Source organism: Girardinichthys multiradiatus, chromosome 12 (genome assembly GCF_021462225.1).
Source record: "Girardinichthys multiradiatus isolate DD_20200921_A chromosome 12, DD_fGirMul_XY1, whole genome shotgun sequence".
NCBI lineage: Eukaryota > Metazoa > Chordata > Actinopteri > Cyprinodontiformes > Goodeidae > Girardinichthys > Girardinichthys multiradiatus.
In genome coordinates, this window is record NC_061805.1 from 24181790 (window position 1) to 24196094 (window position 14305).

At 37.6% G+C, this 14305-nt stretch overlaps 1 protein-coding gene across 1 annotated transcript in view; it reads left to right on the forward strand.

Annotated features, from left to right (window-relative positions):
• fbxl17 (F-box and leucine-rich repeat protein 17) overlaps positions 1 to 13507 on the forward strand; it is a 305310-nt gene extending 291803 nt beyond the window's left edge. Inside the window, exon 10 of the mRNA XM_047381692.1 lies at positions 11495 to 13507. The gene's annotated coding sequence lies outside the window, so the exon portion shown is untranslated. The remainder of the gene's footprint in view (positions 1 to 11494) is intronic.
• Positions 13508 to 14305: the final 798 nt, after the last annotated feature.

Sequence of the window (14305 nt, forward strand, 5' to 3'; positions counted from 1 at the left end):
ATATGCTAATATTTTGAGAAGGACCTGTATTTATTTTTTTTGCTACTTTTCACAGAGCACAGATTGAGAAAAATTAAGTTAAATATGGAAATTCCAAACACCAATAGTGTCACAAGTGTTTATCATTCACAGCTAGCTATTAATACATGTAATGAAAGTTGTTGCGTTCTTTCCTCATTATTTTATAACACACAACAACCCGAAGGTGCTTGCTGCCATCAAACTACCCTCACTTGCTAGAGTTCAGCTTCCAACTTTTATTTTAGTAGTGGCACATCTCACAACAGTTGTGCTTTCTTCTCCCTGAACCACTTTTTCCTCAAATGTTTTGTCATGTGCAGTAAGTCTTGTGCATAAACTCGTGAAATTGGCAGCTGGTTCTTCATTCTGTTTATGATAAAGGGTTATAGATTATGGTGAAAATGGAACTTGCTCAGCTTTGCTAACATGTCTTTCCGCATTGTCCAGCTATAGAGAAAGGGGTGCACAATATCATACAACCCCCCTCCCCCCCACCACCACTTAGCATAGATTGTTATATTTTGCCTTTTAGAACACTAATTCAGACTATAATTCCAGGGATTGTATTCTACCTGATTACTTCCTAAACACACGTGCCACTGCAACACCTCATAGTTTAATTACCTTTATTTTAGCCTTTCTTAATAGATTTTGCCAGAGTAATAGTTCCAATATTTTTTTCAGTCTGAGACTTGGAATATAAATTGTGTAAAGCCTTTTGAATTATGGTATGTTTTCCCCCGGTCTACAGAGATAAGAAAGCCAACATAGAGAGAAGGATTCTACTTGCCTTTTCACATTCCTCTAGTTACCTTTGTCACGCATGATAGAGTGCGGGGTTTACAACCCTGGTCTCCAGAACCTCTTTCGCTGACCCCGTTCAGTAGAGCCGCCATTTCTCTTTTTGTGTGAGTGTATGTAGTGACACCCTGCTTTTCAGTTCTGCTTCTGTCTGACATTGTGCAGGGATGAGAAGGACCAGACCTCAGATGTTGTGCCTGATCTGGTTTTTAAAAGCATACTCAGAGCCATGCACATTCAGATTTCTGCTCGGGTTGCTGTGCTTTCTGGGACTCTCTGAGCTTAATCAAAATGACTAAGCTCAGGCTTTCTGTCAAGAAAAGCAGTCTACTCCCTAAGCTTCTGAGCAAAAGCAACAGTCGTTCATTTAGAAATCTTGAATCCTTCAGATAAAATTGCAGGGACCTCTTTTGTGCTTTTGTACTCTCTAAATCTCTTTCTTTATTTTCTTTCTTTTCCATCCGTCCCTTTACTCCTCCTCCCTCACCAAAGGGGAGAACTATCTCTGCTTTGCAGCTACTTTTTTTGCCAAACTTTGCAACAGTATTGGCTTTTCCAGTTTTAAAGGCCATAAATTTGACCTGTGTAACTCTAGACTTATTTAAGCTGTGTTGCGCTAAGACCTGATGCACTGCATACTTCTGCTGTCTAAACAGGCTTTTTTTTAAAAAACATTTACCCCAAATGTATTTACTGGTTGAGTGATACACTGTTTACATGGGAGTAGACGGGGAGAACAGGGTATTTGTCTCCCTTTATGGGCCGGGGAGTAGCCATGGCCACCACACGGCCAAGGAATAAAAAGAAATGAAATATCACAGTGCAGACTTGGGCTGAATTTAATGAAAACACAAAGGAAATGAAAAGACATTTGGCTGTTTTGCTGAAAAAAATGGTTCAACTAACAAAACAGCACTGAGGATTTTCATGAGGTAGTTGTTTTTTTCCACTTCTATTTTCCTAGCCTGATTGCTAGGTGCACTCAGAAGATATTCCAAACTTGACAGTCTAATTTGACATTCATCTTTAAATTCGTATTGCTGATTATCAATTTACAACCCCTTTCTTCTTTTCTTTTGAGCTTGGGGTTTTAACTGCTGCTGCATGACTCAACTTTACGACTACTTTTACTGCCCTGCTCACTGGGAGAAGGCCTCATGTTTGCAGTAAATGTATATTTTACGTGGTGTTAGAGTGCATTTGCATCAATGGATTAGTATAGGAGCACTATGAGAATAGATCAGAGGTCGGCTTTGAATACATGCAGCTACTTACAGTTGCTCTCAAAACGTGAACAGCCTCCTGTTAAAATGCCAGGTTTTTGTGTTATAAAAAATTTGATCATTATATGATCATTTTAAACTTTTTTTCTTTATTTGAAATCATAAATGTGACATGTATTCTCCACATTTAAACTTAGGAACAAGCAAATCTGTTTGGAGGGGTATGATGACTAAAACTAAAACAATAAAAGGGGGCAGTAACCTGGCTGCATAAATGTGAACACCTTTAAACTAATACTTTCATTTTTCAGTATCACATCAAGTGCAGGCATATATCCAAATCCTCAAAAGAATAACTTCATAAGATCAAAACTAAACAAAACTGAGAATGGCCCAGCCAGAGTCTGGAACAAAATTTGCAGAAAATCTGTGGGGTCATCTGCAAAAGGCTGTAGACTTAGAAATGTTGTCTTAATCTGAAAGATTTTAAGAGTTTTTGCGAGGTATTTTGGGGAAATATTGCCAAGACAGAGACAGACTAAATGCTGTAAGTAATTTAAACTGTGATTTGAACGCTTTACATTATGTTTAAGAACGTACATATTTTCTGCACATTTTTGTTTCATTTATCTTTTTTCCTTCTAAAAATCAGATAATGTGAAATAAGTTTTGAGATCATTTATCATGGTCTCGTTTTTTAAAAAGACTTTTGACAGCCACTGATTGTTCAGCTGTCTAATGCCAAAGTAGCAATGTTGTCACGCTGAACCTCCAACCCGGTTCTCATTTGCTGCTCTGCATGTTCATGAAAATGTGCTTTTTGCTGAATAACACATCCAGCAAATATTTTTGTTTCTCTCCTGCCCCATTGTAATGTCTAACAACAGTATATTACCCATCAGGGTGAATTACACTGAGCTTAGATCCTGAAGGCAGCATCTTTGAAGTTAAAATGGGGGAAAATATAATAAGTATAGGCTTGAGTCCAGAAAGCTGCGGCTGCTCTCCCAGATGCTTCTCAGAGATTAGAATCATCAGTGTGCAGTGATCTGCTCTATCATATGGCTCTCCTACAGATTTGCCAGCAGTTTTGAAAGAAGGATTGTATATCCCGGATCACTGAATCTGGACTGAATGAGCGGAAACTAAGAAAGGGGAAAAAAAAATCTATCCACGTGCCACATATTTGAAACTCTATCCCAGTTATTTCATCCTAGTGTTGCTCGATTACATTATAAGGCCTATGTCGCCTAGCAGCAAAATATTATCAAGCAACATTTTGCCCATTAACAATATTTTTCTCTTGGAAAAAAATTATTTGAAGAATTCAGGGTTGCAAATGTAACCAGAAGTCTCACCTTTAAAAAAACCCATTTGGATTCAGTATTTGGTCTGACTTTCATATCTCGCATCAGCTCTAATCTGTAAATACCAAGCAGGTGTGGTGATATCATCACATATCATTCAATATACGACAGAGCCATTGATCAAGCTGAAAGGATGAAGACTACAGAGATGAACTCTGAGAACTTTCTGCAACAGCGGTTTCTTTAAACAAGAAAATGTTTTCAGTCCTTTGTCAACCTTTAAAACAATATTCGTTTACTACTTGTAGGTTATAACCACAATGAACAGTAGTTATACTCTAATTAAAGATGTCAGGGTATGAAGTCAAAATATGATATATTATACTGCCATCATTTATTGAATAAAATCTAAGCCAGAATGAGGAATAATAAATAGCTGGTTAGGTGTTAATGAGCAAATTTAGTAAATGTACTCTGAAAGCAGTCTTTAGAAACTGAAAGTACCCTTTTTGCTTGTCTGAAACACCAAAGTGCCTTGAAGTAAAGTAATTCATCTGCCATTTATTCTGAGAAAGGTTATAAGGTCATCTCCAAATAATTTGGAGTCCATCCTTCTACAGTGATGCATTGCTTGTATGTAAGGGTTATCAATAGAGGTAAAACAATACATTCAGCTCACAAGAGACAAGATGATGCATAAACCTAGGTTCAGAGACAAGACAGATTTTTAACCAGTTTTTTTTTTTTTTTTTGAAAAGTAAGAATTCCCATTTTGTGTGTTGGGTGTTTTTTGTATTTTTTTTTTTACAAATGCAGTAAACAGGGAATTAATGAATTATTTAGTGTGAAAGAAATCTGCCAGGGTTTGACAAGGCCATATGTTACAGTTTTTATCCCTGCCTGAATCTAAAGTAGTACTGATGCAAATGTATCACATTAAGTTATATTTGTTGTGTTCTCACAAATTGTATAAAGGTTTCTCAAACTGGTGTAGGAATCTGTCTTACACAATGTTTTCCAATTCAAATATAACCAGGCAAAGTATTTTAAAATTTGATTTAGAGATTATGAAATGCGGTCTAGATTCCTTAAATACCCTAAGATTGCCCTTTTTTTTTAGTGTCGATAGACAACTGTGAAGCAGATGCCAATTTCAGTATCAGTAACGGATACAGTACAGATCAAAAGTTTGGACACACCTTCTCATTCAAAGAGTTGTCTTTATTTTCATGACTATGAATATTGTAGCTTCACACTGAAGGCATCAAAACTATGAATTAACACATTTGGAATTATATACTGAACAAAAAAGTGTGAAACAACTGAAAATATGTCTTATATTCTAGGTTCTTCAAAGTAGCCACCTTTTGCTTTGATTACTGCTCCGCACACTCGTGGCATTCTGTTGATGAGCTTCAAGAGGTAGTCATCTGAAATGGTTTTCACTTCACAGGTGTGCCCTGTCAGGTTTACTAAGTGGGATTTCAAGCCTTATAAACGGGGTTGGGACCATCAGTTGTGTTGTGCAGGAGGTGGATACAGTACACAGCTGATAGTCCTACTGAATAGACTGTTAGAATTTGTATTATGGCAAGAAAAAAGCAGCTAAGCGAAGAAATGAAGGTCAGTCAGTCCGAACAATTGGGAAAACTTTGAAAGTGTCCCCAAGTGCAGTCGCAAAAACCATCAAGCGCTACAAAGAAACTGGCTCACATGAGGACCGCCCCAGGAAAGGAAGAGCAAGAGTCACCTCTGCTGCGAACGATAAGTTCATCCGAGTCACCAGCCTCAGAAATCGCTGGTTAACAGCAGCTCAGATTAGAGAACAGGTCAATGCCACACAGAGTTCTAGCAGCAGACACATCTCTAGAACAACTGTTAAGAGGAGACTGTGTGCTTTGCTGGTGACACTGTTGGGGATTTATTCAAAATTGAAGGCATACTGAACCAGCATGGCTACCACAGCATCTTGCAAGCGGCATGCTATTCCATCCGGTTTGCATTTAGTTGGACCATCATTTATTTTTCAACAGGACAATGACCCCAAACACACCTCCAGGCTGTGTAAGGGCTATTTGACCAAGAAGGAGAGTGATGGGTTGCTGCGCCAGATGACCTGGCCTCCACAGTCACCGGACCTGAACCCAATCAAGATGGTTTTGGGTGAGCTGGACCGCAGAGTGAAGGCAAAAGGGCCAACAAGTGCTAAGCATCTCTGGGAACTCCTTCAAGACTGTTGGAAAACCATTTCAGGTGACTACCTCTTGAAGCTCATCAACAGAATGCCACGAGTGTGCGGAGCAATAATCAAAGCAAAAGGTGGCTACTTTGAAGAAAATATTATAAAATATTATGAGACATATTTTCAGTTGTTTCACACTTTTTTGTTCAGTATATAATTCCACATGTGTTAATTCATAGTTTTGATGCCGTCAGTGTGAAGCTACAATATTCATAATCATGAAAATAAGGACAACTCTTTGAATGAGAAGGTGTGTTCAAACCTTTGGTGTGTACTCTATGTCCAAAAATTCCATTACACGGGTGTCACACATCTGATGCACCATATATGTACCACCCTTATGCAAGACTTCATTGGAATATTTCACAACTCTGATGTTGCAGCGGTGACCCAATATAAACATTACTTGATGTCATGATATACCATACCGTTGCTTTGTCAACAATGATGAAGATTCACTCACCTCGGCATGCCAAATACTTGGAGAATCTTTGACTGATGGCAGCCTGACCTACTCTCTGATTAATTCAGCTAATAATTATATTACTGCTTAGGGGTCTTCATACAACCCTGAAAGATCATCTCAAAATGGGAGAAAAGTTAAAACGAGATAACTGCATCACTGCTAAAGTAACATAACCCGTTCTAGTGGAGTCGAACATTGCAAATTTTACACCCTTTATCCTGATACACACATGCTTGACAAAATCGGTATGTATTATAAGGGGCATGCTTAATTCATACGTGACAAGACTAAATCTTCCACAACATGTGCTTCTTTTTTTCTTATGGTTAGACCCATGTGACACACGTTTTTCATTACACTAACATGCATGGGAAGATAGGATACAGCTTTATGGTGCGTTCAGACTGACCGCGAATGACGTGACAGGAGCGAGTGATTTACATGTTAACCCTATGTAGAGGTGTGTTTAGGAGCGAAGTGATGCGAAGGATGCGATTAGGCCTAATAAAACGAAACGAAACGAATAGAACGCTTCGGGTCCATCGCAGGTTTCGTCTGTGTCAGTCGCGACACAGACTGATTCGTGTCCCATATCAGTCTGTGCAGTCCCTGCATAGAAATAAGAGAAAACAATACCTGCAAACATTACATACATATAAAAAAAGACAGAAACATTCATGTACACATAGGAGGAAGGAAGATTTACTATTAAGAGGCTTGTGTGTGGCTTTGAAAAAAGCCATTGAAATTTAGTCCTGAAAAGGACTAAACCTTCAAGGCACACATGAAGTTGTGAAGCACACGTGGCCTTCACACACAGCTTTCTATTGAGGTGAGATTTATTTACTCACTGAAGACAGATGGACAGGTGTTCTGCAGCGGGAGGTACAGTGCCTGTGGTTGGTGTCCTGGAAGCTTATTTGTCCCCCAACGTGGGACAGCAGGTCCTCAAACTGAGTCCTGGATAGGCGGAAGTACCGCTGAAAGCGACCGTCATTAGACTTAAGGGAGAGAATCAAGGGGAAAAAAGAAAAAAACATTTACTTACTTTTACTGTGGCTGTAATATAAAATATAGGTATTCTGTCCAACCGATACACATAGTTTAAATTAGATCTCGAACTATGGATTTCTTCATCCTGTCGTGACCACAACATTTGACAGCCTGCATAATAACTAAATCAGGAAGATTTGATTTGACTCATTTGACGCCTGTTGCACATGGTGGTAATTCAATATAAACATTTAAAAAATATGTATGAACTGAATGTTTTTCTGCATTTTGATAAGGAGCAACAAAGCAGAGGTCAGCACAGCTGTTTCTCTTCTCATGATTTCCTTTAAAGAAATCCAGCTCTAGCTCAAACATTTAGCACTTTCACAACCAGCAATTAGCATATGATTCAGCATTTTGATTGGAAGCCTTGTTGTGTGTGCTATGTTCGCTCAGTAAGTGGAGCTGCACTAAATTAGCATTAATGAATGTTATGGCCTCTCATCAGTGTGACAGGTCTATTCTTTAGATCTGTTTTAACTGTAATTAAGACCTGATTAACAAGCTGGGGGATGTTTCTAACTCAGTTCAGAAATGTAGTATAATATGCTAAGAAGACAATGAGGGAGTTGTCATTTTATTTGTTAATGAGGCTCACCCATATGTCAAAACAAACTTAACTTATTGTCTCTAAAGCAGCAATGTTTAAAGCCCTCTGTTCATCTGCTGCTGTCTTCATTCTTTTTGTCCTTTGAGTTCAGTTAATGCCTACTTTTTGTTTATGTGGAACAAAAAGGAAGTTAATGTCTGCCACTAATTGAAACCTCATTAGACAGGTTTTAATAGTAAATATTACAAATGTCATTATGTTGAATTTTAAAAGTGGTTGTGTGGAGTAATGAAGATCATTCAGTGTTTAATCTAGAGTAAACCATTCCGTGATTCCGTTTTGGAAAATCACAAAGAAACTCCCATAGGGAATTACATCAAAAGAGTAGATGTTAACATTAACTGTTGCACAATTGCGCACACAGAAGCTGCTGAATTTATCCTTGAGCCCCGACTTAAGGTTCCTGATGTATAATCCCATTACAACAACTGTAGAGACAGTAAAGTTGAGGGATAATGAAAGTAAAGACAGTGTAATTGTTTTTCAAGGGAGAAAAATGTATATGTAAATGAGCATGATTATATGGAGGTAAAACTCTTTGTTGGAGAGACCTCCTGGTAGACTCTCCTGAACAACAGCAGCATGTTTTATTAGTGTTATTGTTCAAATTCATGAATGTGACACAAATAATGCTTACATGAGGAGAAAAAAATTTTTTTTTGTAAAAATACCTACTTTAACATTTGCTTTTGTGGTCATTTGAATATGAAAAAGTGCACTTAAATGGCTCATGGTCTAATTCACCCCTTTCTGAAAACACTTCAAGCCAGGATTATGCACCTTTTTGAATCATTTGCTTACATAGATCCCAAATAGTTAGTCTAACAGCTGGAAAATATAAAAAAAGTTATTTTCCTCTCAACAACATGGTTTAATTGAATAAAGTTGCATCTGGCTACATCTACTTAGTTGTAGTTTCAAAATTTCAACACTGGAACATCCTAATGCCCTCCTAAAACATTTATTGTTGCATTAAACAATAAATATTGCCTGATATATTATTGGCATAGAAAGTCTGAATGCATGCTACTTATTATTATGTAAGACTAAGAAGTTCTTTGTGATTTTTATATTACATATAGAGATACTGCGATAACAATAAATCAGCATAATAGTGCAGCCCTGCAATGTATAAGTCAGTAGAAAAACTTTAGCAAGATCTGTCAAGTAACTAAAACTGTATAGAGAAAAAAATAATGATTTCATGCAAAGCTAATTTTCTGCTCAAATGCAAATTCTGCATAAATATAGGTGGATTAAAATGAACTTGGTGTACCCAGAAAAGGGCACTCTGTAAGGTACTTTTAGCACAGTTGGAGAATCCCATAAAGGAAAGGACATAGAGATTTGGAACACTGTAGGCGTCCTTTGATTGCAATATCCTTTTTCATGGCCTGTATGACTAAACCTCAATGATGAAATGTCTGAAATTTTTTCAGTTCACGTTCTTATTATCTGCAGGAGCGCTTCCCTTTTTGAGTTTGATTCTTTTATTGCATGAGGAACTGTGATCATTGTTTTATAAAACTGCCTGGCGGTTAATATTAGCTTAGCAAAATAATGTGAAATCCTGTAACATTATTTAATAAATGAATCAGCTAATGGATCACTGAACACAGCTCTGAATTTGTTGGTGACTCGATGCACCTTTCCTTGAGTTGGTGTGTCATTTTACACATAAAGCCAATCTTTTGCTATCACTTCAGTGCTGACTCTAAAGATTTGCGAGGCGGAATATTTTTGGTTCTCACTGAGGATTTTCAAATCACAAATTCAAAACAGATGCATGTGAGAACATTTTCAACCATTCATTTTATTTTTTTGGCATCACTGCCATCCTGGAAAACTGAGTAGTGCTGTGTCTTGACGCCTGACTTTTAACTCACTGTAAAGTTTCTTGGCAATCAGGAGAGTGGCTGAAAGCATTTTGTTGCCTTTTTTTTCCAGCCTGGAATTTGCATTTTCCCTCTGTGACCCAGGAGACATTAGTGTTTATTCTCCTGTAGAACACGTATTTCTTTGATTCTTCTGGTTTCATCCCACCCCTCTTATTGTTCTATCAATTTCTAGTTACCAAGGAACTGCGGAGCATCACTGCATGGTTTAAAGAAGGAATTTCAAAACAAGCAGTTTGTTGCCAAAGCAGGAGCCAAAAACAAAAAACCCAGCAGCTCTGATGGAACAATTCTATAGGAAAAGCGAAAGAACCTGTTCACCAGTTTGCCAGCAACAGTTGACTGTCTCCTTAAGTATGTATACATAATTTCACGGCGAAAACGTCATGCTCTGGGGTGGGCAGAGGGGCCAGTTCTGGTTGGGTTACAGTTAAGCCCTTTCGACCTCCAGGGTTATTCTGTCTCTGCTCTTTGTCAGCTTCTCAAACTCTCTCACTCTTGGCTCTCCGTGATGGTCTGATAGTGTTAGACTCGCAAAGATGTGCAAGAGGGGCTATTAGCCGCTTGTCTTTCTAGTCCTCTGAGAACATGAAGGCCTCATTAGCCCAGTGAGCTCAGCTGTCCTCTGGTACTAAACCCGATGCCACAGTCCAATTGTGTTTGCAAATAAGCATGTCCATACAGTTCATGCTTTAAGGCGAACTCTCTATTCTGTACATTAGTTGAGAATTCAGTCATTTTTATTCAGTCATTCACAATGTATCTGTTCATCCTCTGGTATTTGGAGGCAATGCAGAAATTACAATGTTTAAAAGACAAAGTGCAAAAGTTTCCTTGAAATTATGGCTTTAAAAAATGTGCATGAAGTAAATGTAAAGGAACACTTGTCAAACATTTTCTGAGTTAAAACATAGAGTAGTCATCTTTTGCATTAATTAGTACAAGATTCTTTAAAGAAGATTTAGGACTCAAGAATGTATAGTAGTATTTATGATGTTGGTATTTTAAAGTAGATGATTCATATGAACTTTTCACTAATTAGAAAAAAAAAGTTCTTGGTTTGTGGAAAAATTGCAAATACAGCCTTTCGCAAGAGCTCATAAAAATTGTTAAAGGGAGAAGAGTCAGGCCACCTCCCCCACCCCGGAGCTGACGACGATATGCGACCAGAAAAGTTTGACCATAAAGATCACAAGTAAGAGAAGCCATAATAGGCATGGTAATACTTATGCCACGAAGTGAGGAATTTCACATTGCACACATGCGTAATAGTATTGTAGGAAGAAGTGAATGTGTGTTAAGGGAAGGGCAAGGCCTATGTTAACATGCATCCGCGAACCCTCTAGTTTGTAGCCGGTTAGGTGGTTAGGGCTGTCAACACCGCGACGCCAGACCGAGCAAGTTTCAGATTTACTTGGGGTCACTACTGCTTCATGAGGGCAGGACCCCTGTCTGACCAAGAAGCTTGGCGTATACTCACAAACCCAGCTTCGTTTGGACGGGGTCTAAGTTTCCTGATTCTGATTAAAAACTTTGCATTCAAAAGTTTTCAGTTTCCTCCTTCGACTTCAATCCTAGATGTATATCTACCATTAGATCTTGGATTCATCCTGCTCAATCACTGAGGGGTTGTTCAACATTTAAGAAAAAAAAAACTAAACATTTTTCCATGAATAAATGTGTCCGAAATAACAGCTGAAGTCATTGTCTTGAAAGGATACTTGTTAGTCACAATTTTTTGCCTTCTGACTGCAGCAACACATAAATGTGAGAATCACAGCAGGTTTTTAGCTGCTGTCATTCTCACAAATCTAAACCCAATTCGAATCTGTACAACACTGCTTATTGATTACAATATACTATTTACGTTTTACAGGTGAACGAGGAGACCGTGGAGAGGCTGGTGGTCCAGTATCCTCACATTGTGTTCAGCACAGTGATGCAAGACTGCAAGAGAACCCTGGAGAGAGCTTATCAAATGGGCTGGAGCCCCAACACGTCTAACTCTTCGTAGCTACCGCTGCTACCACTTAAGCACACAGTTTTACATAACACATCCAGTTCAGTTATCTGAGCTTCTCATTCACCGTTCAGTCATGCATGTTAATATGTAGCAACACACTCAGACAGAAAAAAAATCAGTCCATCAGAGACATTTAAGGTAACTCTCTATGTTAGTTTGGTATATTAATGATGAACAATACTTCACCACATTTAGGTTGTGATCCGAAACTACTTTTAAAGATGTAATTTTGCATTTTTCTGCCTCATGTTAAGACCACAAAATTTCTTTCTTAGATTCTTCTCATCACCTTAGTTGTAGAGTAGATGTAAGGGTGCAAGTGGTTTAATTAGTTTTAAATATATATCTATAAATAATAACTGAATGAAAGAGAAATTCTTACATCAAAGATATTTAGCCATAGTTAGACCAGAGTCATTTTATTTGAGAATAGGTTAGAGAAAGGTTTGTTTCCTAAGATGGAACCACAAGATTAGAGCTCTTGCCCATATCAGTCCATCAAGATGTGCGATTCCTCCAAACTGCTCAACTCAGCTGCTGGAGCAGGAAGAACACATGGAGAAAATATATTTGTCTGTCAACTGACCGCTTATGTTCACGGGTCAAACTCAACTGCCATGGCTGCGGACCTTATTTGAGGCATTTTAAGAAAATTGTCGGAGGGGCCTTTTCTCTCCATTTGTATAATAGTTTTCTTCTCTTTGGACATCAGCGCAGTATTAAATGTTTTTTTGATTCATTGGGACCGTTGACGAGCCTCCATGTGAGAGACAAAGGAATTCGTGAAAGGAATAGTCATTTTTATGCCATTAGAAGGTCATTGTGTGTCATTTAAGAGTGCATATTTTTGTTTTTCAAATCTTTGTTTCAGAGTGTTAGTGATGTGAATGAAAAACTGAGATCTGTGTGACTTTGGGCTCTATGCTGCGTTATTTGCAGTGCAAAGAATAATTATGACTGAGCATCACATACTCATTTTGGTATGAAATTTAACATTGCTTGAAGTAGAGGTTGCCTTTTTCCACAAAAAACAAAAACAAACCCTCCGGGTAATATCATCAGAATATAACCAGCAGAAAAAGTGAAGCAGTTGTTAATTACCATCAGATTAACGACCTGAATTTCACTTTACTGAACTGTTTATTTAATGTGAGTTTATATGAAAGTATATTTGATCTCATATAAACTGAATAGGATTTATTTAGCCTACTATTAGTTTTGATTGTATCCTTGTTAGCACTAGCTCTGTAATGCAGTGAGCAATTTACATTTATTTAGCCAAACACGTCGTAAACTCGTGTGTTTGCACTTCACAAATAAATCGGGACTCTTTGGACACAAGTTTATGAGAATCTTATTGTGTGATTTATGTTTGTATTTTAAAGAACTGATTCTTGGGATTTTATAATTCACAGGACTTACTGTTACAAAATTTAGGGCTCAAAACAATTGGAATAGACTGGATTGGAACGTAGATTGGGGAAGAGACTAGAAATAGATTTTACTTACATCTCAACCATAACCAGTGAGAGCAACAGTATATTAAACCTCAGTCAAGAAAGTTATGTTAAAACAAATGGAACTTGGTGGATGAGAATTGATCATATTTCAAGTATTCAGTAGAATCTCAGTACTGTACAGTTTAATAGTCAAAGAATCAGCTCATTTAAACATTGTTGGGATTTATTAATGTTACCCAAAGGAAAATTTGTCCTTGGGCCATGTTTTTGATCTTTTTATTCTTTTTGTAATCCCTGTAGGCATTTCATACTCTGCAAGATGTTGAAAAAACTAATTCCTGAATTGCAAAGGCAACCATAAATGACTGGATTTACATATTGATAAATAAAAACACTACAACTTCAAGATTTTTTGTCATTTCTTTCTGTATGTGTCATTGAGGCCAGAAGGCAATATTGAGAATGATGTGTAGGAACAATCTCTGTTAACTACTAACTAAAAAAAACATGGTAACAAAAATATATAACAGGATTTAATCGTTATTTAGTACAGAAAAACAACAATTATTACTTCTGCAGCAAAAGTAAACTAGAGTATTGATTATTACAGTTATGATAGCTAGAGCACTTTTTTGTTGTTGCTTTGATGCATAAAAGTACCTTGCAAAAGTATTTTGTGCCCTTTGACACTTTTCACATTTGTTCCTGTTACGAATAAAGATTTTTAAGGATTGTGAAGAGGGAGGAAAATGATGCATGATCTTCAACAGGTTTTACAAATTATAATCAAAGTTTGCTGTGCATCAACCCTGACTCGATACTTTCTGGAGGCAACTCTTACCACGATTACAGCTGTCATTTTGGTTATGTCTCCCAGCTTTGCATATCTAGAGGCTGAAAGGTTTGCCCAGTTTTCTTTGCAAAATAACTCAAGTTCAGTCAAAATGGATGACGAGCCACTAACTTGTTATTGATTCTCAATTAGATTTGGGTCTGGGTTTTGAATGGACCATACTAATTAATTAATATGCTTTAATCTAAGCCTTTCCATTGCAGCTCAGGCTGGATGTTTAGAGACGTCGTTTTGTTGGAAGATGAACCTCTCCCCCAGCCTCTTTTGCAGCCTCCAACAGGTTTTTTTTCATCCATCTTCCCATTAACCCAACTTCTGTTTTTCCAGCTGAAGAAAATCATCCCAAATCAT